The 25,483-nt window shown below is 40.1% G+C and overlaps 1 pseudogene across 1 annotated transcript; it reads right to left on the bottom strand.

Annotated features, from left to right (window-relative positions):
• Nucleotides 1-1,418: 1,418 nt before the first annotated feature.
• On the bottom strand, nt 1,419-19,574 carry LOC145501847 (uncharacterized; annotated as a pseudogene). Its single transcript, XR_014051264.1, has 2 exons — nt 19,463-19,574; nt 1,419-19,117 (listed from the first exon to the last, which is right to left on the bottom strand). The product of XR_014051264.1 is annotated as an uncharacterized LOC145501847 (transcript).
• Nucleotides 19,575-25,483: the final 5,909 nt, after the last annotated feature.

The raw sequence follows: 25,483 nt of genomic DNA, 5'->3' as shown, positions 1-25,483 counted from the left end.
ACAAATTTGCCATTTTTTTTTTTACACCGTTGGTCCAGTATAGACGCGATAGATGATAGGAAGGTGTAGGGTTTTATGTTCTGATTCAGTAGCCATGTGTTCAGGAGTTGTGTCGAGTCTTCCAGGGACATGTATTCCTTGTTTGGGCTGATCTGCTGTAGGCGTATTCCCCATGCATACTCCCTTTTCTTGAAGGCTAGTAACTGCACTGCTTTTTGGAATAGTAAACTGAAATCTCTCTGTCTGAAGTACTTGTTGTTGACTCTGTGTTTGGTGTTTTGGTCTTGTGCTTGTGCCCATGTCATGAAGTCTCTCTCTTGTGTGGTTCGTGATTTTTCCACCAGTGATTGTAACTCGATGAAGTCCTTTTCCGCTGTGTTTGATCCTTTGCTTGTAGGCTTGTCGGGATTGCCTGGTAAATCCTGCCATCTGTAGCCCTCGAAAAATCCTGTTGCTTGTGTTGAATTGAAGTGTGTTGACCATTGGATTAGTCTCCTTGGCTCCTGGCTCAGATAGCGTAAGTAGCTGCCTATTTTGCCAACATGCCGTGAACTTGGCGGCCCAGTGTGATAGGTCTGTGCCAAGGTTTTGAGCTCCTGCATCAAGTAGGATTGCGATGCTTGGTACGTATTCCCCGTCTTTGTCTTGAAAGGGCCCATGATAAGGAGATGAAAGTGATCGCCTTTGCAGCCAGGGTCTGAGTCCGGGTCCTGTGACTTTGGATCCCCAAAGTGCTCGTACAACAGGAAGGCGCGATTGCCAACTATCTTTTGTATTTCTTGGGTGAATTGCAATGGCAGCGTAACTTCTGTCTTGGGAATTGCGTAGCTGTGCCAAGCTTCTTGACATATTTGTCTGGGTCCTTTTTGCATCTTTTGCCCTGTAAGAGAGCACTGTTACTAAATGCCCGATCCATAAAGAAGGAAATCACTCTCAATGAATCGTCACATTAGTAATAGTATTCACTTACCTTTTTGTCTCTCTGTCTCCTGAGTGATCCACCATTTCCATTGTTGCCATAAGTGAGTATTTCGTTGTGCATTACACGTGCGATGTAGTCCCATATTCTGGTACTCCAGCCATTTGTCGAGTAGGTTGTCTCTTATTCCCCTTGGCGTCTGTTTGGTTGGGTCTAATATCAATTGTTCCCCCTGAGCACGCACAAACACAACATCTGATTCCTCGGAGTAATCTACTAAGATTTGTTCCAGTGGCGTCGATTGTTTCGTTGACATCATGAGCATTCATAGTTGGGTAGCTAGCTTGCTTCGCGGCTTTTATGCGTGCTGTTTTCGTGATGTTTTTCTCGTATGCTAATTAGCGGCGTGGGAAACTGTCTGGTATGTTAATCTGCGGCGTGGGAAACTGTCTAGCAATTATGCAAATTTCTTTTTCGGGTCACTCGCCGCGAAAGCCATCAAATAAGTAAAGCAAAATGTTAAATACTACTCCTCTCTACACTAAGCAGTTTCTTCCTCTCCTCTGCTCTTTCATTTTCTTGATTTTGTTTTGACATGACATTTGGAAACTTGCTAGCTGGATATCAAGCTTATTGTGAGATGCTTAAAGGTCCTTGTTACTATTTACACTCATCTGGGCTTACAGGATCATCTATCTATGCAATAGGCTGGTTATCGTAACCATCCCAAAACTTCTTCAACCCCCCCCCCTTACTGTAATAATCAACTACATCTGCTTTCTGCAGTGCTTTCAAAACACGAAATACCATACTGGTCTTGCCTACACCAGTTGGTCCCCACAAGTGTTTTCCTTATTTCTTTTTTCCTTTTTGGTGCTGCCCGTTTGCATTTTGCGCTTCGACCATTCCCATCAGAAACTTCCTCATAGGTCGTGCTTTGATCCTCACTATCAAGAAGTCTTTCTTCACGTAAGTCTTGGTCACGGCGAACACGTCTTCGATTGGGGTAAACTCAACATGACCATACCCCTTGTAGTTACCTTTCTTGGTGGGTCTCTGAAAGGCCAACAGGCCGTGCTTTGCAATTAACATTTCCAAAATGTGGTCACGATCCGGCAAACTGTTTGCTTGGTCCAAGATAGACAGCGCCACATAGCCTGTGAATGGGCAGTCTAGCGCACTGTCGAACCCATGCACCATTATGTGGACGAAGATGGCCATGTGTTTGCTGAGGCCAGTGTCCATGCCGTTCAAGTTGAGTCTCAGGTTAACCCGTAACCGTATGGTAATGCGTAGAATCCTTTGCTGTGGAAGGCAAACATGGTATTGTCTATGGCTTGTTTTCGAGCCCACAAAACGTTTCATTTTAATAGTCTTTGTTTGTAGTTTTTTCTGTTCCGCCCCGTTTGCCTTCCCCCTCTCCTTCTGCCCACGCGCATCAGGAAAGTGTTTCCTTTTTTTCCTTGCTTTCTTTTCGGCACTGCCCGTCTGGCTTTTGCATTTTGACCCTCGCCATCAAAGAGTCTTCCTTCACATAAGTCTTGCTCGCACTGAACACATCTTCGATCGGGGCAAACTTGACCTAGCTGTACTCTTTGTAGTTACGGTTCTCGGTGGGTCTTTGAAAAGCCAACAGGCCCGACTGGGAATCAATGTTTCCGAGATGTGGTCGCAATTGAGGAAACTGTTCGATAGAGAGCGTCACACAGCTCGTTAATGTCCAGTCTAGCGCGCTGTCGAACTCGCGCATCATCATGTTGACAAAGATGGCCACATGTGTGCTGAGGCCCGCATTGGTGCAATTCAAGTCGAGGCTCATGCTCATCTTGAAGCCGTACGGCAATGCATAGAATCCTTCGCTGTGGAGGGCAAACATGGTCTTGTCTATGGCATGTCCTCGAGCCCACAAAATGTTTAATTTTACTTGTGTTTCTTTCTCTCTCTGTTTTGCTCCTTCTGCCTCCTTCCGTCTTCCTCTGCCTGTGCGTATCCCGTAAGAGCTTCCTTTTTTCCCTTCCTTTGTGGCGCAACCCCTCTGGCTTTTGTGGTTCCACCTTCACTATCAAGGAGACTTCCTTGTAGCCCATGCTTCAACCCTCACTATCAAGGAGTCTTACTTAACCTAAATCTTGCTAGCAGCAAACACGTCTTTGATCAGGCCAAACTCGACATAGCGGTACCCTTTGTAGTTGCGGTTCTTGGTGGGTCTTATAAAGGCCAACAGGCTCAGCTTGGCCATTAATGTTTCCGAGATGTGGTTGCGATCAGGCGAACCTTTTGCTTGGTCCAAGATTGACAGCGTCACGCAGCCCCTGAACGACCAGTCTAGTGTACTGTGCAACTTGCCCATCATCATGTGGGTGAAGATGACCGTGTGTTTGCAGAGGCCTGCGTCGATGTCATTTAACTTAAGTCTCACGTTAACGTGTAGCCGTACACTAACGTGTACAATCCTTCGCTGTGCAAGGGAAACATGGTCTTGTCTATGGCTTGTCGTTGCGCTTACAAAATGTTTAATTTTACTAGTCTTTCTTTCTTGTTTTTCTGTTTTGCTCCCTGCCTTGCCCATCACCCTCTACCCATGGGTATCACAGAAGTGTTTCCTTTTTTTCCTTACTTTCTTTTTGGCGCAGCCCTTCTGGCTTTTGCGCCTTGACGCTTGTCATCAAAGAGACTTTCTTGTAGACCGTGCTTCCACCCTCACTATCAAGGAGTCTTCCTTCATGTAAGTCTTGCTTGAGGTGAACACCTCTTTGACCGGGGCAAACTCGACGTAGTCGTACCCGTTGTAGTTACTGTTCTCGGTGGGTCTTTGAATGGCCAACAGACTCGGCTTGTAATCAACGTTTCCGAGATGTGTTCGTGATTGGGTGAACTGTTCACTTGGTCTAAGATCAACAGCGTCACACAGCCCATGAATGGCCAGTCTAGCGCACTGTTGATCTCGCCCATCATCATGTGAAGGAAGATGGCCACGTGGTCGCCAAGGGCCACATTGACGCTGTTCAAGTTGAGTCTCGTGCTCATCATACATCATACATCAAACATCACAGAATAGTGATGACGAGCATTACAAGTCTGCAATGAAAATGCCCGAAAAGCAGGAAAAACACAGTTTTAAACCTAATTCTTTCCATTTAACCAAGAAACAGACAGGAATAACTATCTAAACTTGACTTTACTTCTGTTAGGCATTGTAAGAAAAGTGTTACAGAAAATGACAATTTTTGGCTTCAGTTCTCTTTCAAGCATTGACTATTGCTGTCTATTTGGTCTGGGTTAATATCTGAAAGAGGTTCTTCCCTGTCTGGTTTCAGATTTCATCTTCTAGGGTGTTGTCCTTGAGAATCTCACCAGTTTGATTTAAGAGATACTCAACTCCTATTATTTCGCCTGTATGGATTTCAATATTCTGGACATTGGACTTCCTTTTCTTACCAAGTGCATCCTCACTTAGCTCATTCACAGCTTGTATTAATAATCCACTATAGCTCTCTGTTCCTGATTCAGTACTTGACACTGCAGCAGAAGCACGATCAGCATTCCACCTCATCAGACCATCTAACAAGTAAGCTTGAAAATGAGCAGCACTTGCAGAAGTACCTGAAATAAACAAGAACAGTTTTATAAACGGAAGTATTTAGGATGTGTTCAGTTTACACTCATGTCATTACCTGGTATGAATTCATCAATATGCAGTGGGAATGACTCCAATGACGTTTAACCTCTTGCACATCTATAAGTTGGAAGTTGGACACCACCTTTAGTCAGGACCCCAGTTTTTGTATACAGTTACACAACCCCAGGATTCTGAATGTATGGAATGTGGTGCTTTTGGTTGTCCCAAATTTCCCATTTGTGGGTTTTGTCGAGCAAAGGAACTCCAGTAATGTAATGACCCTGGTGACCAGTTAATGCCAACATTAGATCAAAATCATTGCAGTGGTGTTGACTATTTCCCTGAGTTTTTCTACGGCAATGTAGAGCCAATTCTCTTGAGGTAATCTTGTCAATGGTGCCTGCTTCAGTAGGGTCAGCAATGCCTTGACCTGCAGTTGACCTCTTTTGGCAGACTTTAATAAATTCAGTTCAGCTCAGTTCAGTTCATTTTTTATTATTGCACACTGTTTACGGAAAACAACTTTCAGGTCTTCTTCGCTCTATTGGAAGATGCACTGTGATAAACGACTGACAAATACACTATAGAGCGGATAGGCCTCTGTATTACTTCCTGCAGTAATTTGTCTCATAAAGTGCCAAATATCAAGGTGTGTCACTTAATTGTCCCAGAGTGAGAATAGATTCTTAGTTTTGCCACCATTGATTCCACCACAACAATCTCTGTCAACGTACAGGACCTCAGGAGGTTAAAAACCATAGAAAGAAAATCTTCTCATTAGTCCATTTGCCTTGTTTTCCAATCCAGTTCCTTCATTGACAGTCATCACTGACATGAGCACTTGTCCTCTTTCATCTCCAATATTGGTGGCCCTGGGAACATTACAAGCACTATCTCCCACAAGTTCTCACAATCATCTTGGTAGAGTCCATTTTCAATACTCTTCTAAAGAGAGAAGCGATAGATGCTTTAATATAGTTCATTCTGGCCATGATGTCTGGAGCGAACACTGTGAGGAGCCACTTATACTTTGACACTGGTGCAAATCCTGGAGGCTGTTGGAACTTAAGGAGACCACTAAGGTCACATGTGGATGCATTTGCAAACTATTTGCAGTCAGTCATACTGGGCTGATTTTTGGAACCCCTCTTCACTAAGTTCTTCAGTAAGCTTCTGTAATTGTGTTGAGCTGTTGCAAAGGCCCTGTTTCTCGACAGTCTGATAATTCTGACATCACAAGCATATTGATAGGTTAGCAAAACTGGAAACTGAACTTGATGGCCAGCGTCAAGTTGTTTTACAATCTCAGGACTCCAGTTGATAACCTTTCTTTGGCAACACCTACACTCAAGGTACTCTGCAGCTAGGTTGTAGTAGCTGTCAATATCTAGGACTTACCTCATAGTGCTGCTGGTTGCTTGTCACATCCTTCATGTGGGCAGTATAGTGTGACTTTGCAAAGCTTCTGTGGCATCCAAAGTAACAACCATTGAGCAAAGTATGTGTCCAGATGAGGCAATTGTGTGGTGATAAGAGGTGGCTGAGGGGGGTCCCACCATAGCTTGCTGACCTTAAAAAGGAGTAAACAGTCAGACAAATTGTCTATTGAAAAACACCCTTTACAGTCAAAATGACTGAATTATGTTCCTCTCTCAAGAAATAGTAATCTAGCATATAACTTACAGTATTTTAACATACAATGTCAACAAAATAGTAAAAGATAGTAAAATGTCAAGAAATATTACTAATAAAGGAAATTAACAGTCATAAATTTAAAAATATATATTTTTATTTTTTTGATCCCTTCCCGCCTTGCCAGGAAAATTCGAGCTCTCCTACCAAGTGTTACCGATTTTAGATATACTTCCAATCACCCAATGCAACTTTCAGAGAGAATTAGTTTTGCCCAGATAAATTAGTTATTTCTCTGTAATGGTCTGTAAACCCCTGTTGGAGTATAAATAGCCTGTAATCATACTCACTTAAGGCTGGCGTGCAGTTTACTAAGGTGCGTGTTTAAAATATTGGCCTGGGGGCAATGTTTGTTGAGGGTTGATGACAAAGAATTTTCTCCATCTTAGCTGTTGATAGTAGCAGTAGCACTGTTCACATAAAGTGTATAAGATGATATGAATACCTGGCTTTATCAAACTGACAAAGATGAAATGTATGAAAAAAAATTACATTCCAACTGAAAGGAACAAAACTAAGCAAAAGACCCCAAGTACACATTACGGACCTATTTTTGTTTAGTGCTGTGACACAGCTGCTACAGTTTTTGTAGAGCCACTTTTCTCTCCTTTATTTTTCATTTTTGCAGCCTCAATGCCCTGTTTAAATTGTTCTGTATAACTCTTAAAGAGAAATTTACTTTTACTCAAAGCTGCCTCTGTCTCCCTTTCTTTGTTGACACTTACCACTTAATATACAAGGTAGCGTGTATATTCCCAGGGCATTACTTAAGACCCATGAAACATTTTTCACAGAAAAACCCCAAACTGCACCTCATGTTGTCTAAGGACCCTGCAATTCATTGGTTCAGTGTCCTGGTCTAGTAATGCTTCAATGGCCTTTTGACATACTAAAGATGAGAGAAGGCTAGTAGTCTTAGGTGGTAGATTTTCTCTACACTGCTGTAGAAGTCTTCTTGCCTCTTCAGTATACCCAAACCTCAGAACTTTTGACCCATCCTGACTGGCAGCAGACTGGACATTTCTAAGAGAAGCAAAATAGCACAACAAAAAATGAGAGAACAGGACTAGAAGATACAGGACGTCCCTCAACAGAACGGCAAATTTTATGAAATTTTGCTCAAATCGTGGGAAAAGTGGAAATGAGGTTCAACTGACAGATGTACACTAAATGTAAAAACACATTATTTCATACTAATACCAACACTCCATTCAAATAAAATGCTTTATCTCTAAATAAGAATGGTGGGAACAGTTTAATGGAAGGAATAAGAGGTGCAATGACAGATGTTTTATGATAATGCATTATCTTTAGTGGAGTGTACTTAGGAAGCCAGTCCATAAAGTCAAATCTTGGAAAGTTTTTCAGGCTACTGTGTGAAATCCTTGATTTTAATGGGAAAGTTACATGTACTGTGGGTGACATCTTAAGTATTGATTAGTCCAGAACCAACATGTTAATTCAAATGTCACACTGTACAGAAAAATAAAAATCAACTTGTTGCTATTGTTTCTTTCCTTCTCACAAAGTCAGTTACTTTTGCATAGCTAGGCATCCATATCCTGTTCTGCTAACTGTAGTTGTCCAAAACATAGAATTCTCATTGCTGCATGACTCCTTATATGGATTACTTGAGCAAAATAGCCAGATAGGCAGACAGGCATACAACACACATATTAAGGCGTCGTCAGCCCAGGTGCATTCTGTTTACATTCAACACCAAACACAAAAGTCTTATGTTAAGCAGGTAAACGTCAGTAAAGTCAGAATGATCTTGGAATTTGTCGGGAATGTTGAAATAGTTATCCACAAATTTTTCCAGTCATTCTTTAGCGGTGTCGCTAGAGCAGCACTTTATGCAGTTATATGGGTAATATCAATTCCCAGGAAGCTTGGACATCACAGGAAGTGAACAAATTTGCAAGAAATTGGCTACATACTTACTGCTCAAATCCGGGATGGTGAATGTGTGATTTTCAACCAAGAGAACCAACACAAAATCTACTGGCCAGGCGGTGTTCACAGTGGGATTATATTGAACTGTGGATGTGAAAATGCCAAGATGGCAGCAAAGCTGGAGAAATTTAGTAACACAAAAGACCAATACTTAGCAAGGTTGTATTTATTGCCACAATGAACAAACTGTATCCTTGTAGCTTTGGCTACGTAAGGGTGGTTGAGATGGTGAGTCAGCAGAAAAGAAACATCTGTAATGGAAAGTTAGCAACTTAGTGAATATTTTAATCAATACACAACGTTCAAGAGTGTCCACAGGAAAACCAGGCAGGAGGTGATAAAGCTCAAATCACCAATTTCGCTCAAACTTGGCACAAATGTTTGGTTTGGTGAGAAAATTATTTCTCACCTGCCTGGTTCTGCCTGGTCTTCTTTAGTCTTCCTACATGTTTAAAGATGGAAAACACGAACTATATTCTGCGACATGTACTCAAATAGTTTCATGCTTACTTAAACAAAGGATCATACAAAGATCATATTACTGGTTATTGTGTAATCAACGTTGTTCTAAAATTTTATGTCACGCTTCGTCACGCTTTCATAGACTTTACTACTACTACTACTAATAATAATAAACGAATCTTTAGACAGGATTAACCCATCAGTACTATAAAGTACTGTTATCAAAGGGGTCCTGTAAGATTTAAAAATTTAATAATTTAAAAAAGGTAAAAAGTTAAAAAGGCAAAACTAGTACATTGGGAAACATATAAAAACTCACTACAGAAGGATCTCCCGTCACATCGGATTGTAGTATTTATGCATCTGTGAACTCATCTCCATCACATTAAAAAATGGGCGTGGCAAAAGGTCATAAGGTTAATCATTAATATCTCAGCAAATATTCACAGGAGAATAATCTACTATATCTCATTTAAAAGAGCATTAAAAATACCCTCTAGAGAAAAAAACTTTCCTTCATGGAAGCTAGTAGTAATTTTTGAACAATTTAAATAAATTAAACTTCACAAACAAAAGGAAAAATGTAAAAAAATATTTAAAGAATGTATTTCCACTCTACTGTTAGATTTTCCTTGATTTATCGGCAAATGCATCCTGAGGACAGAGCCAAAAACCATCAAACCCAAAATTTTAGATTATTTTTTTACCTAATTAGAAATCTCACATTTCCGTTGCCATGGCGACAGCCAGTAGAATACTAACTCAGATCGTGTTACGCATCCTTTTGAAAAGTGTTTACTCGACGAAACGAAGTTTTTTCCAAAGTTCCTGAACTTTAGAATCCCAAAAACGATTCACGACACATAATTCAGGAATTATTTGAGATTGCAACAGTAAAATGGTGGTCGAAAGGGAATTCAGTCACATTTGGAGAACATGCGTAGATTTGCGTAGCACATAGCGAAGGTCATGCAAGCTCACTTACCTAAAATTTTCGCTTCCAATTTCTTGCTTACAGTAAAATTACATTCGTATTTTCTTCAAATACCTTAAGGAATGTTGTCTGCTTCGGAAAACATCTTCAGGACGTTGAAATCATGGACATCGCTCGCTCCACAAAAGGCGGCCATTTTGAATTGAAATTGTGTGATTATACAATGTCATCTTGTAGGCCATGTTGAAGCATTCCACGTGAAACTAGCCATGTGCTTAGGTTATTATCTCTGGTTTTATGTCCCCAAATTTCAGGGGAAGCAAAAATAGTCCAATTTTTTTAGAATTTTTTTAGTCATCAATCCTGAAGCATTGAAATTTATAGAGCGTGACAGGAATGAGCAAAAGACTATGTCAACTGGAATGCATTGCGAGTGTTTGATTTCATTTTGATTATGTAGCTGAACAGAAGCATTAGAAAAATCAGAAGGATTGGGTGCTTTTGATGGGCTAAAGTATAATTTACTAGTAAAAACTGATATAAGATGTTTGCTTCAGTTGACATTTGGCTTGGAACTACTGTATTGGGCAATTTCAAAAAATATCCATACCCAACCACGGACAGCTTCGATATTTTAACCCCCGTTGCCTTCGGAAATTGCAGAATGCAGTACTCCCCATGCCCTCAGAATTGTTGACTTTGCTTTGTGAGGTGACAAATGTCAGCTGCAAGTTCCAGCTGCTGTACGTGTCATGCAGACTTTAAACAATTCCATGTAGCAAATATTCTTTTATCGTGAGTCATTCGCAAACATTAAGACATCGAGAGCTCCGCAAGGCACCACACTAGTTTGCTGGAGAGATAGGTAGATGACAATAGAAACGAATCGTTTGGGATAAATGGCCACAAATGTGACAAGTTTAATTGAAACTAAGGTTACAAACAAAGATTAAAATCTCTTCAGGAAAGGTGGGGTTAAAACTTTCGCCACAAGCCACAACAATGTGGCAACCCCACCAAGATGCTGGCAGAACTCTCGAAAGAAAAGGCACACCAAACAGTGGTAACACAGCCCCACACTGACCATCGTCACTGAATGAAAATTACAGGGCGACGTGCATATGAGGTCGCAAATTTAAAATTATGAAAACTTGGGTATGATTAATAGCCCGGAAACAGCCCCACAACCGAGCAACATATGGAATAAAGCCAACCATAAGTCTTACAACAAAGACATGATGACGCAGATCTTATACTAAGGAGATGTGGTAAATACAAACCCTGGCAATGCCCTAATAAAGTATTTTAAAGTTAGAGAGTAAATGAATGGCAATGAAGAAGCAGTTCAATACCTGTCCTTCTGCACTGACCCGACTAACATTGTAACAATCATGTGACTAACTAACTGAATGGGCTAAAACAATTGGGCATAGACTCGTGATATGCTAAAGAGTAACTTAATATTACCCAAAGAAGCAAGCAAGCACTGTGCCGAACAGATACAGTAGAAGGAGGTCAGTCAGTGAAGAAGCAGTCCTATACCTGACCCTCCACATTGACCAGACTGCTGTTAAACAAAAACTAACAGTAAAACCGGGGGTTAGACCTGAAGGCTACCAAGCAGGGACAAGTCTACGTACAAAGGTAGTCAATTTGCATGCAAGGTGTTGGACCTGATATAAACTTTAAATGCATCGGATTTCCAACGGTCAAGTGCCCGAATTTGGGTGTCAGAAAGACCTTTGTTGGCTGCGTGACAAGCGGTGCCAATTTGAAAGCTACGACCCTTATATCTGCTAGTATCTAGACCACAAAATATCAAGCAGCGATGTAATTCTGCATTGAACTGACAAACTGTGATTGGGCTCATGTCAGTATGGCAAAAAAGTGGCCCAGGCTGGTGGCCTCTGTTTTTGCAAAAATTGAGCATAGCCTGAATGGGGCAAAATGGTCCCGTTTGATCAAGATATTGAATGGATGGTTTGTGGTATTGTGTTTAAACTTTGTGATAGTTATTTTTATCATGTGAATGTTACCTTTCTGAGTGAGAAAGCGGAGTTGATTATATCAAACTACTGCGCTGCCAGAATTTGTGCTCTTGGCCGCTAGCTCACCGATCCTAAAGAAGCTGTAAAAGGCAAGTAAGAATGTAGCAAAATAATGAGTGGTGAAAGGCTGATGATGCAGTATGACCTAGTGAACCAACCAGCTTGTCCACTCAGGCTGCGAAATTGGTAAACGGATATCACAAGAACCCTGTTGACTTAAGGCTGTCAATAACTTGTTGATTAAAAATGTTTGCGTAGGATCATGTAAACCTTTCAATTTGTGCACGTAACTGGTAGCGCACAGATAAGATTTAATGGTCGAGGAGGCTAATTTCCAGCGTGGAGATAAGAGATAAAGAGGGCCAATGAAGGTATTGATATGGGTAAACTGGGATTTTCCGGATGAAAAAACTGTTGAGTAAATGCAGTAAAAGTAGCCCAAGCTCTCTGGTAAAGTTTGTGTGTGCCCAACGACAGTGCGGAATTTAACAAACCCTTCAGGGTAGGGACCAACTCTCTGGCAGAAGGTGGGTGGGAACTGGAGTTGGCAGTTTGTCCTCCCTGGGCGAGAGTTGCTTGAACTGCTCGACCTGAAAACGTGAAATGTAATCTGACCAGTATTATGCACGCCTGGAATGTGGCCTGCTTGAAACAAAATATATATGTAACTGATGCTAAAACCAGATCGCAAACTAAAATCGTGACTAATGGATGTTTAGAGGTCTGGTGGTTAATGATATCGACAATAGGAGAATTATCCGTATAAAAGGCCATGCATTTGTTGGCCATAAGTGACCCCCAAATAGCAACAAAAGGAATATTGGAATCAGTTCTTAAAAGGCAATATTTAAGGAGGTCCATGAAGCAGGCTATGTGCCGCAAAACCAATGCTTACCAAAGATGGCACCATAGCCCTTAGAACTGGCTGCATCAGTAAACAGCTTGAGGGAAGACGACATTTCCCATTTATCATCCAAGAAAAACGTTTTGCCATTAAACCTATCCAAAAATGTAAGCCAAGTGGCCATGTCGGACTTGGCTTCTTTGCTTAGACGAATGCAGTGGTACAGGCACTTGGGATTGAAGTGGTACAGGTTTTGCCACTTCATGCCCAACAAAGCAGTCCTTGGGATGAATTGGTATGATTCAAAAAGCGGACGTGACATCTGTTTTGGCCATAAAACAACCAGCCCCCTTCCATTTGATGACAGATATGGCATCGTTGATTGACGCATAGTGAGCTAATGAACAAACCTCAGGAATGAAATCATTAACGAATGAGCCGTGGGGATAGGAGAAATGATGTATCAGATGAAATTCTGAGGGATCCTTCTTGGGAACTATGCCTAGCGGGGACAACAAACATTTTGAAAGGGTGGTTCGGATAAAGGGCTCACGATGCGACCGGCCTTGGGTTCCTTATTTAATTTGGAAACAACGATTTGTGGCTGCTTGAGAGCGCTTTTCAGATTGGGGGATTCAAAAAAGTGCCGACCACCCACAAAATCGATACGAAAACCACAAAAAAACCCAGAAACAAACACTCTTTAAGGGAAGCAGGGTAGCCTTGTAGAAGATATTCAAGTCTGTCCACCTTTACGGGCGTGACTGGCTGGCCGGCTGTGCAAGACTTGATCCATTCTTGGGGAGAGCGGCATGTTGTTGATTAACGGCAGAGCACTGGCTGCCTAGTTGCTTTGCACCACATTTGAAACAAACATGCTTGAATTTGCAACCACCACAATATGTGCCTGCGTGAAATGACCAGCAGGTCCCTTTGGGAAAGGACTGTGAAGGCCTGGTGTGTGGAGATGCCATATCTGGCTTACGTTGCGCGGGTTTGGCACGAGATTTTATAACCGACTTGATCCATAGTTCCCGATGAATGGTATCCCAAGGGTACTGGTGAGGGGCTGACTGTTGTATGTAATGAAACTGTTCGTCGTAGAAATACCAGTCGCCGAGTTAAGTAGAAATCTCGCAAACAATCTCACTATATTTTATTAGCCTAGGGGTCTCGTTTGGGAATTTCTCAGAAAAAATCACAGCAAAGATATTAAAGTCTGAGAGCCATTACAGAAAGGTTTGAATTTTTTTGGAGGGTTGGCATGGTTCAAGGGTCAGACAAGGTTGAGTTGGCAAGTTAGACGAAGGCGTTAAACAGACAAAATCTATCCTGATTAGGGGATGATATGAGAAGGGACCCAAACTCGATGAATTCGTCAGCCCTAATTTTAGCCCTAAGCTTGGAGCTCACCCCACTACCTGGAGTCACCGTGATACTGGCAAACGGTTCCCTATTAGATGGCAATGAAAGCGGCTTTGCCATGAAGGTGGTGGCCATACCTTTGGTGAGCATGTAAACTTCATCCTGTACCGATGCCTCTATCAGCTCTTTCTCTGTAGCGACCGGAGTGTGTGCTTTGTTGACCTGCCTGAGTGCCTGTGATAGCTTGGGTGACAGCGAGAGATAACGTTGTGGGCAGAGCTCGCACGTCCACCGTAATTAGGTTCTGTGGAGGCGTTGTAACTGATTCTGCTGTTTCTTCCGTGAGCTCTGAAGCCCTCAGCCTTTTAGATTTCAAAAGGGTGGTGGGTGCGGAATGCTTCTTGGCCGGCATAACTTATCGATAAGAACATGTCAGTTAACTTCCTGAGACTATCAATGACTAAATTAAGATTGCTTCGAGGGGCGGTACCAGAAAAATGTGATGGCAATGTTAGCAAAACTATCTAGACAAGATAAATAGTGTGAAAAGCCAAGTTCCAGGGAAGAGTATAAATATAGTGCCAGCCCAGGAAACTGAGTGAATAGGGCACACCCTAATTAAGAAAATAGAGCAGCTGGATAAGGGTTGTACACTCGCACGGCATCTGATGGTGGAAAAATGAAACATAGTTCTCAAGCCACATAAAAATGAAATCATATTCCAGTTCCCACCAGAACCAAACAACTAAAACAGTGTACAGTCAGTGTCATGCGCAGATAAGCTGCAACGCTAAACAATAAAATCGAAGGTTGACACACAGCTAGTGCTGTGCACAAATAAGCTGCAACAACTAAACAGTAAAATCAAAGGCTGACACAGCCAGCGCTGTGCGCAGATAAGTGGCAACAACTAAACAGTAAAATCAAAGGCTGACACACAGCCAGTGCCGCGCGCAGATAAGCCGCAACGACTAAACAGTAAAATCAGAGGCTGACATGCAGCCAGTGCTGTGCGCAGATAAGCCGCAACGACTAAAATAAAACATCAAAGGCTGACACAAACAGGATTGGACTTGGTCCACAAATTAATAATTTTCTCAGGTGTGTGTAAAATCTGAAGGCATACTGGGCATGGTAATTATTTTCTAAGGTTTTCAGGAAGGATAAACTTCTCCGAAAATTCATCAAAGCAAATAGAGGGTATGTCTGGTAAGAGGATCAAGATCTTGGAGTTAAGAATTGGGGTTTTCTCCCCATCCGTATCTTCTTGGGCCTTCCACCTTTCTTAATTTTTGCTACATGTCAACAGACTCTGCATTCATCATCATAGTACATCACCCATGTAACTGGAAACACATCTTCTGTTGGGATGCGCATAGCATGCGTGGCAAAAATATTGCAGGTGAATTTCCCCAAGGTCCTTTTCAACAAAGATTGAAACCTTTTCAGCAAAGAATTCTTTCCATTTCAGATATTGAGACTTTGAAGTTACTGCCCCTTTTGATTTTTCCAGGTTTTCACAGCACATACAGCAGAGGGTTTCAAGGTTTTTCTGGTGAGATGCCATTTTCTATGGACTGATCGAAATTTGTAGGGATATTAAGTTGACCAAGTTCTTGATTTAATGAAATGGGAGTGGAAATTGTATTGTGGGGATAAACAATTAATTCTTTAATGATACTAAAATAAGAGGAGAGACAGCGAAGAAAACTTCAAAACTTTTATTAGACATTGCTCATTAAGGAACTACTTGTGATGTGAAGGCAGTCTATAACTTTTGAACAAACCCCCTTTTTCATTCAGGAGAGTGTTTTGATATTTCCAAAATGAAACAGTTCAATGTTAAGAAACTTTTCGTTACTCACTCAGGCCTGCCTCCACATTTTACAATCCAAACATCATACTGGTGATTGATTTCCCCATTGCCTTTTTTCATGGAACATGAGATTTTTGTATGGCGATACATTGCAGTTCTCTTGATGGTGACTTCTTCTCTTACAAAGTCTTGACTGTACCTCTCAAACCCTTCTTTTTCCATTGCATTGGATGAAGATGCCTCAGTCACCTGTACAACATTGAATGCTGCCACCTTTCCCTCATCTGTCATCATGGTATTGGCACTATGACCTGGACTGTCACACCTTCCATCTCCAATCAAATTGAGTAGCTTATCCCTTTTAACTGCTCTAATACTGAAGTTCTTTCATCTTTCCAGGCCTTGTTTACCACTGGAAACAAATATTTTTTCTGTATATTGTAATATGTGGAGGACTGAAGAACTTCAAATTCAGAAAAGCTGCAAACTGCATGAGCAATGTGGGAAAATGTATTCCCACTAAACAAAATGGCAGCTGATGAAAGCAAATTACCTGCTGCGATGTTTTTAATTAGTGCCTGTGGACTCCAGAAGGTTTGATGGTTATTTGCCCACATCATTTTTACTGAAAGCCTACTACCACTGGTTGTTTCCTTTGATTCACAAATGACAGGACCACATGTTGAACAAAATGTAAGAAGTACCTTAAGGCTCGAAGACAAGGAATTTGCGTTTGTTATGTTTTTCTGATTTTAAGGGCCTCTTCATATGAGCCGGGTAACTGGGCTGGCTCAGTTACCGGGACAAATTTTGTTGTCTGTTCATATGGGGATTTTCAGCCCGGTCTACTGGGATAAAATGAAAGAATCACAACCCAAATGGTGGAACATAAACGTGTATTGTTCGCGGCTGTCGCAGCTTTGTGGACTCTTGTAACTTTACTAATAAAGCTAATTCACCTACTCCTAAAGTGGAAATACATGCAGGGCAAAAATCATGCCATTTTGGCCACTATGTTGCGAAAGCAAAGCTATTTTGTGTAAAATGTTTTGTCTCGGTTACCCGGGCTGGAGTGTTTATATGGGAAAATTTTTATCCCAGTTACGGAGATCTTGGTCGCAAAACCCAAGATCTCGGTAACCGGGCCAGCCTGGCTTCTTATATGAACACATCGAAATTTTTAAAAAGGAAAGAGTGGCGAGGTGAGATCTCGGAAACCGAGCCAGCCTGGCTGACCGGGCTCATATGAAGAGGCCCTAACTCAACATCTGAGTTGTCAGGGGATGAACCTGCATTGTCACTAATTTCATCCTTTGTATGTCACAACTTTTCTACTTCAGCAGTCAAAACCACACTCTCTTGACGAGAAAAACATCAATTTTGACAGGTGTAATGACCTTGACTGATTTGTAATGGGCTAATCACCAAAGGCGGATTGATGCTTGAAAAGCAAAGTCTACAGGACTCGGTCCTGCCCTGCTTGCGTTGCAAGCCAAATTCTTTTTTTTTGTCACGCTCACTGAGTTTATTATTATTATTATTATTATTATTATTATTATTATCAGTATTATCATCATTATATTCATGTAAATTTAAGTATTGTGCTGAATACAATAGATACATATTTAACTGCAGAATGTTAAAAAGAGACATGCATTTCCGATTACTACAGTTGTACCTCACAACCGATATCTCTGTGACTATTTTTTATATAGTTTTTATATTTTCAGATTTCTGTTTTACTTATTGTTGGTTTCCGGCTTTTTTGGAGTTTGCATTACTCGTTACAACTTCAATCTTGATACTAAGTTTTCATTGAACATTAAATAAAATAAAAAATATCCAGTGTAAACTTTCCTTCTGGTTGTGTGCTTGTTTCCAGAATAGAGCTGATTATTTCTGTTGACCAAAAATATAAAATAGTGTCAATTGAATATTGATAGATTACAACAATAACAATTTTAGCAATGAGGAAAGCAACAACCACCACAACATCTTGTAAATTTTTTGTGCTTTGGCAAGGGAACTGGTCGTCCACTGCCCAGCAGTTACTTTGTGGTCTACATGTACATTAGCTTCCCCAACTGCACTCAGTGCATGACATGACAGATTTAACAAACATAATTCAGTTTTTTGATCAACAAACACCAAAAGTCTTGTTTATTTTTGATGTTTTCAGATTATTAGATAACATACAGGTTACAGATTAAATAAATGATTACAAGAGCAGCACACAGCAATCTTGGTTACCTACACAAATTCCCCATTTCATCTTCATCCCGTAGTCAGCAAACACTGCCTGCAACAAGGATGTAATACCCACCAAAGGGAGTATTTAGTGCTACATGATTTTTCTGATATAATCAATCTTTATTTGTAGTCATTCTTGCTGAAGAAAAAATTACAATTTTAATGAAAATATTAACAGTAAAAATTAGGGTACTAGCTGCCTGGAATAACCATAGGGACTAGCAGAGCCAGGCAGCCAGTTAACATTCATTTTGAATTCAAGTGTTGCATTGTTTCTTTCTTCTTTTGTTTAATTTTTTTCTTACATGTATGTTAATGTGTAGGTACGCTATTCCTTGAGCCGAGGTAAGGAATAGACTGAAGTCTGGCACTCCCAAGGGGTTGGATACCCAAGCTTAATTTATTCCAGAAACAGCCTTTGGATTTCCTACACCTCTACTATTATCTTCACTATAGGAAAAAAATGAAACTGGCAATGGGTTCACATCTAATTTATTCCTCTTGAACACCTCATTCCATACGGCCTGTCTGATCATGAATGTCTTTGGTCTCAGCACTCTAGTAGGGGCCATCCTGTCTGGATGCCAGTAATGTCAGTAGAATTGAATCGAGGAAACTTCTTGGTCAACATTTTCATTCTATAATGGAAATGACATGTTCTAATTATGCAGTATAGTCCATCTAATCCATAGTACGATATGCCGACCCATCGATCATTGGGTAAACCCAAAGAGCATAGAGCCTACATAAAATGTTTTCTTAAAAGAAATAAAAATTTTGTCTAACAAATATTGATAGCAACTCACTCAATCCAAAATGGCCAGGTGGATCCTCATCACATATGAATTGTCACCAAGATTAATTCTCTTTGGGGCATATATAAGGACCACCACATGAAAGGTCTCAATGTAAAAGGTGTCACGGCACTGTAGAAAGTAGAGTCAACATATACTTTTCACTATGCAATTGGCGAGTAAGTATTCCTTGTCTTATAAATTTGTTCTACACAACAATATACACAAGGCTACACTTGGTTAACTTTAAAAAGTCATTAGCTTTTGTCCATGCCCACTAACCAGAAGATAATCAGAAGGGTTCTTGTAGATGGTGGTCTTTGTTATAGCTTTCATCTAGGAAGGTCAAGGGCTTTTTGCTGCACACATAGCCTGGGTGTTGACATCTTGAATCTTTATTGCACAGGTCATGCTTGCCCTAAGGTAACATTTTAAGCCAAAGTTAAATTTCCTCAACATCTATCCTGCTATAATGCTACAAAGTAGTAATTTACACCCAGCATTCGTGTGGATTGATTCCTAATAACACATTACATATATAAGAACCCCTGGACAAAGTGAGACACTGTGGAGCAGCATCAAACTACTAAGTAACTCTACTACTACTAAAAATCCCAATTTCTGATATGTCAAAAAAAACTCTGGGCTACCATGCCCTTTAAACATGGCCAGTGATATATACAAATCAGTAAGGTTCATACAAAATATCTTATTGGTTTGTTGTATCATACATTGGTTTACATTAGGAAGCACATCTACAAACCTGGTAATGGTCCACAATGTTGAGTAGGTACTTCAGGAACCCAGCATCAGTCCCATCATTGTTCCTCATTGCCCAGTAGAAATGTGTTTTGGTGGCTTTGGCTGTTTAAACAACATCACAATAAAAATTTCAACTGTAAATTAAAAAACCCAACAAAAAAAAAACCCAGAAATTTCAAACTAACACATCCCTGTCCTTTATCAGATAATTCAGGAAACCATGTCTTCCCCTCATCACTTTGAGCACCACTGCACACTTTTTTCATGTTGTGTGCCACTCCTTTAGTACTTGTATCAGGAAAGAGTTTTTAAAGTGGAAAGGCTGATGAACATATTTTGAGTGCTGCTCAGGCAAACTGAAGAGCATCACACAGTCACTGACATATTAACTATTACACATTCTTACCATGCCAGGTGTCAAATGAATTGTTGATGCCTCTTTGCTCAAACCAATTTTTCAATAATCTGAGACAGTCATGGGCCACCTCTTATGTTGTATCCTATGAACAAGGGTGCGTTTTTACGATACACTAGTCCTTGGCTACCAAGACAGGAATCCCAAAACATAACAGTGAAAATGGAGAAACAGAGTGACAGTTACTAGAACCTGTAGGTGCCAAAGCAGGATATCTCTATTTGGTGAATATAGTCAATAGGCAACAATAAAAGCACTGATGTCTTTAAAACACACAAAAACTACAACACAATTAGGCACTTTCAGTTTCTGTAAGGTGTGTTAGCAGCTGTTTTGTCATTGGTACATCTCAACTAGGAGCACTTCTTTCATCTGCACAGCTCCAATTGCAGACAGAAATAATTTTTTGTTGCTGAGAGGCAAAAATCACATAGATGACTGATAAGATGATAAAAATGGAAACAGCCTTTGAGAAAAGTGCGACAAGAGTTATCAATTTCATGGGTCTTAGCATTCAACATACCTCATAGAAATAGCTGTCACTGGAGAATGCATGGCTGATCTAGTTGAGGCATGTCTGGCATCTGTTATACACTGAAAGATGCATTGGAATTAAAAATGAATAGAGGAAAAGAATAGCATTGAAGAAATTGAAGGTAACAAATGAAGGTACAAAATGACTTAGCATTGTGCAAAGTGTTATTTTCAATTTTGCCCAGTGCAAATAATCTCAACAACAGTGAACATACACAGCTAACGACTAGCCGGTTGTATGTCAACTTACATCCCCGCTTGTAATATAGTCTTGTGTAGCTTGAACCTCTGTCCTTGCATCAGCCATGGTCTTGTTGCAGAGTTCCTGAACTACAGACATATATCCAAATCCCTGGTCTTTACATCCCGCCAAACAAAATGATACAGCCCGGTAAGCCAAATGGTAAAGGCTAGATTCAAGTGATACACTGACTGAAGATAGGGGTATATGCTAGTTTTACTACAGACTACACCACTGCTGTGAAATTACAGGAAACATCACACCATAGAAAAAGTAAAGATAACACACTACAATGTATAAGTTACAAGTCACATACTTGTGTCTATTGTTTTGTCCATCACACAACCAACGCCAGCAGCTTCAGCAGAACCATGATAATGAGATTCAGTAAGTCGAGTACATGTGAAAGCATAAACCATTCTGCAAAGGGTTTTTTCAAATGTATCACTCACCTGAGCATACAGATTTATTACAAGAGATAAAACATGGGAGGACAGAATGGTTTACATTAGTTAGTCAGCAATGACATGTGGTAAAAAATGCAAAGCCATAAAAATGATGGAAGAGAATATACTTGTAAGCTTAGAATATTTACAAAATACTTTCTTGGAATATATTTAATCAAATATGCTTACTTACAAAATAGGTCATGTACATATTGTACTCACCTAACATTGGCATAGTACTTTGCAGGGTGTCCCAGAACTCCAGAACTGAGCCAAGTAATTGGGTCGTTGCACACACACAGGGAACTTCAATCTTCCAAACGTGGCCTTGACTTGAAAAAGTAGCTGAACTCCATTTGTAATCTTTGCCACAAAATTCACACAAAGGATTTGTGGTAAAGTACTTACACAATGCTTGCAAAGATGACTTCATGCACACATAGCATCCATCATACACTGTAGACTCCACATATATGTTTTTTTTTGAGTTTGTTGTCAGACAGGCACTTTAACAGAACTCTATGATGGTTGAACAGGTTGAGAGGGAGCTGTTATTGGCCCTTCGAGCACATCAGTCTTGGCCCTGGATGAAGAGCTACTTTCGACAGCTGATAGACGAATCATTTCAAAATACAAAAGAAGTCTTTCCATTAAATCAGCATTCTGTGTGGTACAGGTCTTTCTGTAGTAAATGGTTTGAACCCAGGAGTATCAGTAGTTCGTATAGAGTGATCGTCCGGGTGAGTGTAGTTCTGAAAAGAACTGTTGTTGGTGTTGATCACCAACAGCAGTTCTTTTCAGAACTACACTCACCCGGACAATCACTCTATACGAACTACAGGTCTTTCTGTCTATACCAACAGCCGATTTAGCGTTGTTTATTCACTGTTTGATAACTTCCAAACGACTTTGCTGATCCTTTTTGACCTCAATTGTCAGACTGAAATGTAGGTTTTGTTCTGCTGGACCGGTAAAGGTAGAGAATCCAATCCCACCAATGCATCGGCCAACGTGTTGGCTGACGCGTCGGTCAACAGTTGGCCGACAGCAGCCAACAGTCGGCCAACAGTCAGCCGACGCTTTGGCCACTTTTTAACCTTATACGGAGACACGGCCAAGCTGCTATCCACAGATACTGACAGTTTGACATATGAAATCGAAACAGAAGATGTGTACTAAGACTTTCAAAAGAACAAAGATAAATTCGACAACAGTAATTACCCCCAAAATAGTAAATTCTATGATGAAACAAACAAGAAGGTTATTGGTACGTTCAAAGACAAAGCAGCTGGTGCACTTATAAAAGAGTTTATTGGTCTAAGAAGTAAAATGTATTCATCTATGAAAGACAATGACGACAACAGTAAAACAGCAAAAGGGATCAAATAGATTGTTATCAAAAAAGACATCAAACATGAAGACTATAAAGAAATACTATTCAATAACAAGCAAATGTATCACACTATGAAAACGATCAGAAGCAGCAATCATGAACTTGGGAGCTATGAGCTGAGTAAAAGTATCATTGTCTTGCTTCGATGACAAGAGATTCATCCATAATAATGGAATAACCAGTTATGCATGTGGACATCATAAAATTATTCAATTATAGAACATTATATTTGTATACAATATTTATAGAAGATATGTGTTTAAATCTCTTGCTTGAAAAGTATCAATCATCAGTAAATAATAAGGTTCAATGTTTATCTACATCTGCATCTCTTTTGTATGGATGATACTTTGACTTGGTATTATAACGCTTATTCTTCAATTCTTCTTTCATTTTTTTAATTTGTGTTGCCTGTATTTGCTCCTCCAGATGCCATCTAGATTTTTCATAATTTAGCATCTTGTACTCTTGCATAACTCTTATGTATTGATCCATGGCAGTTCTGGTCGAATGTAAATCTATTGTATTCAGGCCATAGATTTCACGGTTAATATTGAAAGAAAACTCTTGAGAAGAACCCATCAGACGTACAATTATTGGTATGGAGTCTTTTATTTTATCACAAGTGTTTTGATAACGGCTTGTTAACTCCTCCATTGATAAAGGCATTGCAACGATATTTTATCAAACACAGCCGTTTTATCAGAAAAAATATCAGATGGTAAATTTATGGGGAAGTTTTTGATTGGTGGAAAAAATCATACAACTGTCTCATGGCTTGATTCCAAGAAATGTGATGTCCAGTATTTTTGAGAAATGTCACGCAATGGTCTTGTACCTATAGTTTCACCAAAAAATAAAAGCATATAGTTTGAGATGGGTGGTAATAAGCCATTTTCAACAATGGGCCTCGTACCCCCATCTCCTTTACTACTCGAGGGATCTAATATTCCATTAAGTATCTGGCTGCATCTGATGTTCCTCTGGGCTATGCAGATTTTGGGAAGCAAAATCGCATGACTTACCAGCCTTTCAAAGCCTCTTGTGATCCGTGCGCTGAGTTGGTACTAGTGTTTCATTTTAAAAATGGCGGCTATTTAGCTATCATGTTTTCGTCCTTTCTTATGAAGTTGTTCTTGCTTCCAACTGAAAGAAATAACAAAATAATAGTTTGAAAGGGAAAATATTTCGACCAATGCGTTGGTAGAGTTTTAACCGAGTGTTGGCTGATGTGTCGGTAGTGTGTCGGCTGATGCATTGATAGTGTGTCGACCGACGCATCGGTAGTGTGTCGGTGATGTGTTGACCAACGCATCCGGTGGGATCGGATTCTTTACCTTTACTGCTGGATCTCACTGTGCATTTCTATGTTTGTTGGTTTTTGTACATTTCTTTTTATCTGGAGGGGGGAAGCTTTCCATTTTCCAAGTCGAATTGTCAAAAAATCTCAACAAAAGGTCTCAGACTAAGTGAAATTCTCTCCAAGAACGTCAAAGTAAAATGACGGTTATTTTATTCGCGTCCCTATGTGTTGATTCGGGCTCAAATACCTTGCATATTAACGCATGAATCCACTAGAAAACTGCTTGCCACTGTACTGATGAACTGAAGACTCACAATAGACAAAGGAAGCCCCACAGATGGCCTGTTGGGGTTTGGATTAGGTCAAAATGATGGGCGATTTGAATTTGACCGCAAGAATGCAAGTTTTTCACAACAAATGAGGACATAGTATACTCAAAACAAAACAACCTACAGAAAAGTAATCAATGATATTTTCTGACGGTTTCTTGTTAAGTTTTGTTGCTTTTGATGAGTATAACAAATACGAAGTGTTTGCTATTGTCCTCATCGTCCTTTGTGTTTAAAAGTATAATTATGTATGTCCCAGATAGGCAGCTTATAATAGAGGGATGTATTACTCAAAGTCTCAGTTAGTGACCATAGGTCTAAGGTAAAACATTTAGGGAAAAATATTACCATTTTAATGCAGTAACAGGTTTTATGTGAGAATGTTTTTTTTTCTCTTTATGAAACAACAGATGGTGGAACTAGTGGAAGGATCAGATGTATACTGGTACTCTCAACATGGTACAAAAAAATTGGTCTGGATATGTCAGTGCTGCTGCTGACATTTTCTTCAGTTAAAAAAGCTCTCTCTATCCTATATGATGAAGAAAGAATAAAAAAGGAAAAAAAGCAGAGTGTGCATGCAATCACTAGTAGGTGTTTGACAAGCCTGCGAACAGACTCTCGGCGAGGGCAGAAAGGAATAATAGTAATGATAAAAGTTGTGCTAACAATAATGGAGGTGATGATACATATTTTTGTTTCCAACTCCACTCTTTGCAGTTTTCTATGCTTTTAGGTGTTGCCATGTGCCTCGCTCGCCTAGTATGTATTTGGCAGCTTCTACGTTGTTTGCAGAACCTATTGAAGTGTCAGGAAATAAGGCTACTATTTGTTGACATTCCTTTTCAGACATGATGTAGCTTAGGTCTTGGAATGAGTTCATTGATGATCAAAGAGATTTTGAGGCTAAGTATTATTTCAGTTGCTTTTTTATTTTCTTTTGAAAAGAGTATTATTTCAGTTGATGTTCATTCAATTCTCTTGACTGATGACCTCAACTTTCCTTTGCCCAGAAATATTCCCAAGTGACTGACAATTTGTTATCGTAAATAGCACCTGATTATCTATATTGAGAGGAAATAAACTGCACCCCAATTCCTTTTTCCACTAGTAGGATTACAATATAAGTTAAAGCAGTGGAAGAATAACATGAAAAATGCTGATCAATCCCTCAAGATGTTGCAGAGTGGAGTACAGAATTAGGGCTTACAGTGTATTGTGTTAAAATGTAGCTTAGTTGTACCTTGTGGATTGCCATTATGGAAATAAATGTAGACTATTTTTATTCATCTTGTGAGTTTTCTCTTCATGAGTGTTATTGGTAAGGAGCGAAATGCTGATGAAGCAGTGTAATGCTGGTC

This window comes from Orbicella franksi, chromosome 10 (genome assembly GCF_964199315.1).
Source record: "Orbicella franksi chromosome 10, jaOrbFran1.1, whole genome shotgun sequence".
NCBI lineage: Eukaryota > Metazoa > Cnidaria > Anthozoa > Scleractinia > Merulinidae > Orbicella > Orbicella franksi.
Note: the sequence above shows the minus strand (reverse complement) of the source record. Positions and strands in the feature narration are given on the sequence as shown.